Genomic DNA, 3726 nt, shown 5'->3' on the forward strand with positions numbered 1-3726 from the left:
CCATTTGATATATGGTATTGTTTAATTCGGATGTCTCTCTGTTAACTCTCTGCCCTGTTGACCTATGTAATGGAGACAGCGTGACAGCGTAGTATTGAAGTCCCCTACTATTAATAAGTTGGGATTAATCTGGGATTAGTCTTAAAGTCCTGTAGTATTGTTTTTATGAAGTTGGGTGCACCAGAGAGATGGGTTTTGTTTCTTAATCCATTTATCTAGTCTGCGTATCTTTTGACTGGGGCCTTCAGTCTGTCAATATTTAAAGTTATTAATGAAAGATGTGCGTTGAATCCTGTCATTTTTATTTCTGTTCACATACTTGATATAGCTTTACTTTTCCACAGTTATACCTTCATTGAATTTCTTTCCAGAACCACTTGGATATAGTCATTCCTTTCTTCAGCTCTTTGTATTGCTTAGAGAACTCTCTGAAGGGCTGATTTTGTGGGCATGAATTCCTTCAGCCTATTTATGTCGTGGAAGATTTTTCTTTCCCCTTTGACTATACTAGACCTTTTGGCTGGGTATAGTAATCTGGGTTGGCATCTGTGGTCATTAAAACTGGAGATACTTTGGTCCAGGCTCTTCTGGCTTTCATAGTTTGCACTGAAAAGTCAGCTGTAATCCTAATGGGTTTTCCTTTATATGTGACTTGTTTTTTTGCAGCTTTCAGTATTGTCTCTTTGTTCTGTACGTTTAGTGTTCTTACTATTATGTGCCATGGAGAGTTTCTTTTCTGGTCCTGTCTATTTGGTATTTGTATGGGCATGTCTTTCTTTAATTTTGGGAAATTTTCTTCCATGATTCTGTTGAAGATGTGATCCATGCCATTGTCTTGAGATTCTTCTCCTTCTTGTATGCCTATGATTTGTAAGTTGGGTCTTTTTATGGTCTCATACAATTCCTGCATATTCCAGCCTTGTGTTTTCTTATATTTTTCATAATCTTTGCTTGAGTGGTCTAGTTTGTCCACTTTATCTTCCAGTCTTGATACTCTATTTTCCATTTCATTCATCCTATTGAGGGGGCTTTCTCTTGTCGTTTCTAATTGGCTTACCGAGTGATTCACTTCCTTCTTCATTTCCGCCTGAGTAGTCTTCAATATTTCTAGCTCTTTTCTGAATTCATTCAGAAGTTTATCCCTATCTTCCTTCAGTTGATTTCTTTTTGTGTTCATTAAATTCACTAAATTCTTTTATCATGTTTATAATTGTTCTTTTGAGTTCCATGTCCTGCATTTTCTCTAGGGGGTTCTCATTATACTCCTCTAGGGGACTATTGGTATTTGGTGAGGACATGTTTTTTTTTGTTTTTCTTATTTTTTTCCTCTGTGATTTTGACATATGAATTTCTTTTGTAGTTTCTGATTCTTGTGTGAGACTCAAGCCTTCAAGTTTCGGTCTGCCTCTTTTTTAAAGTTTATGTGCCTTTGTGCTTTACTTTTTGGGCTTAAAAAGCTGGTTTGTCTGAGTTTCCAGTGCTCTGTTTTGATTTTATATTGGAGTGGCCAAATTGCTTTTGTCTTCAGGAGCTTCCACTAAGGTTCAAGTCTGATGAGGATCAGGTGCTCTCAGGCTTTCTCCTAAGGTCTAGATCCCTCCAGGAAAGACGTTGTCCTCAGGAATTTGGGGATGGACTGACCTGGGAGCAGGGCCCAGGAAAGATGCTGGTCTAGGGCATGTGCTCCTCTGGATGAAGTTGGCAGCCTTTGTGTCCAGCCCTCCCTCTTCATTTCTCAAACTATAGTGCTTGCAAGGAGGAACTGGGTTGGTCTGCATGCAAAGGATCAGGAAGCATTGGTGGCTCCAAGCAGAGAGGTCAGCCCTGGTGTCTGGGGTGCCAAGACAAGAAATGGGCCAGTACCCAGGCTAGGAGGAGAGACGGGGCAGGGGAGCTGGGAGGGTGAATGAGGCTTAGGGAGTCAAGGTGTGGTGGTCACCGATGGACTTACCCAGGAACGAGGCTGGCGGTTTGTGAAGCCCAGGGAAGCAGAGGGAGGTGAGGGTGGGACCAGGCCCAGAGGGCTCCTGCTGGACCTCGAGAAGGAAATGGGTTGGTCTGGACGCAAAGGGTCAGGAAGCAGTGGTGGTTCTGGGGTTGTGCAGTCCATGGAAGCAAAGGGAGGTGCAGGCGGGACCAGGCCCAGAGGACTCCCAGGAGAGAGGCTGGCAGGTTGTGCAGCCCAGGGAAACAGAGGGAGGTGAGGGCAGGGTATTTAAAAATTTTTTTAAATTTATTTTATGTGTATGAGTGTTATGCCTGCATGTAAGTGCACCCATGTCGTCCAATACCTACGGAGGCCAGAAGAGGGTGTTGGATCCCCCTGGTTACAGACTAATTGTTAACCACCATGTGGGTGCTGGGATTTGAATGCGGATCTATAAGAACAGCCAGTTCTCTTAACTGTGTGCCATCTCTCCAGCCCCCATATATGTATATATATTAGATATTTTGATTATGTTTACCAGCTAAAACCATCTCTTTTCCATCTCCCACCCACTGATCCTCTTTCCTCTTCCCAGCTAGGCCCCATCCTACTCCCATGCATTTTTATTTCCTAGTGGACAAATGAGTTTAGAGTTGTTTATGTGAGCATAGGTGAGGGATTATTTACAGAAACACGGGCAACTTCAGTGTCTCTCCTCCTTGAAACCATTAACTGCCTATAGGTCCTCAAGGAAGGGCAGGGCCTCAGGAGCTCCTCCCCTTTCCATGACAGAATTTTGACAGGCCCACTCTTGTACCATTCTCCCCCAGCAGCACTATGAAAGTTAGTTAGCAGAGAGGAAGCTTCTAGCCTGATATCTGTCACACAATCAAGGTTTATAGCATCTTAAGCAATAGGAAGTAGATATTTAAGAACAAAAGCCTTCATTTTACAGATGAGAAAGAAGCCTAGGTGAAATGACAGCTAGTGAATGACAGGGGTAGGGTTAGAACCAAGATTTGTTTAACTTTTGTGTTGGAGCTCAACTCTCCTACACTATAGTACTTAATTCAGCTAACTGCATGCTGGTTGGGTGTGGCTGTACATTTCTATAATCCCTGCCATCACTTAGGAGGCTGAGATAGGAGGATGGAGAATATGAGGCCAGCCTGGGTTACATAGTGAAACACAGCCTAAAAAATTCTATTCATGAATAGTAATATTGATTGATTTTTCATATTTTCCTTGGGCCTAGTAATACTATTAACTAATAACAGCTTCTGAGCTAGCACTTTATCATTAATTCCAAAAGGGACATCTATGCATAAAAAGAAACTACACAGTTCTAGTCAAATATTAGCAATGGAAAAATAAAACATTAACATAATACTTGATTTTTTTCTTCAAACAGGAATCACTGTTATTCAAGGAGAAACCTAAGCTTTTGTGTGATTCTTTTGCTACTTTTTATGAATTTGACAGCTGTGTATTTGGAATCTGTTCAAATTCTATTTGCAGCCAAATCATCAGAACAGAACTGCACATCTGCCTCTTTGTGTCTCTACAGTAGCCTGTATTTGTAGATTGCGTTGCGTAAATTAGAACATGTTAGAATGGTCAATTTTAATATTTTATTTATTATTATTATTATTATTATTTATTTTATGTGTATGAGTGTATTGCTTGCATGTATGTAAGTGCACCTGTGTTGTGCAATGCATGTAGCTCAGAAGAGGGCATCAGATTTGTTGGAACTGGAGTTAGGACAGTTGTTAGCTGCCATGTGGGTGCTGGGAATT

At 41.3% G+C, this 3726-nt stretch overlaps 1 long non-coding RNA gene across 3 annotated transcripts in view; it reads right to left on the minus strand.

The window, feature by feature from the left end:
• The window catches only part of LOC103740580, a 38018-nt gene that overhangs the window by 20188 nt on the left and 14104 nt on the right, over positions 1-3726 (minus strand). The window contains exon 4 of one of the 3 annotated variants that reach the window (XR_607551.3): positions 2108-2165. The exons of the other annotated variants lie outside the window; for them this stretch is intronic. This is a non-coding gene — a long non-coding RNA (uncharacterized LOC103740580). Of the gene's footprint in view, positions 1-2107; positions 2166-3726 lie in introns of those variants that run through there. 3 annotated transcript variants of the gene reach the window in all.

This window comes from Nannospalax galili, unplaced genomic scaffold, assembly GCF_000622305.1.
Source record: "Nannospalax galili isolate Female #2095 unplaced genomic scaffold, S.galili_v1.0 scaffold2441, whole genome shotgun sequence".
Taxonomy (NCBI): domain Eukaryota; kingdom Metazoa; phylum Chordata; class Mammalia; order Rodentia; family Spalacidae; genus Nannospalax; species Nannospalax galili.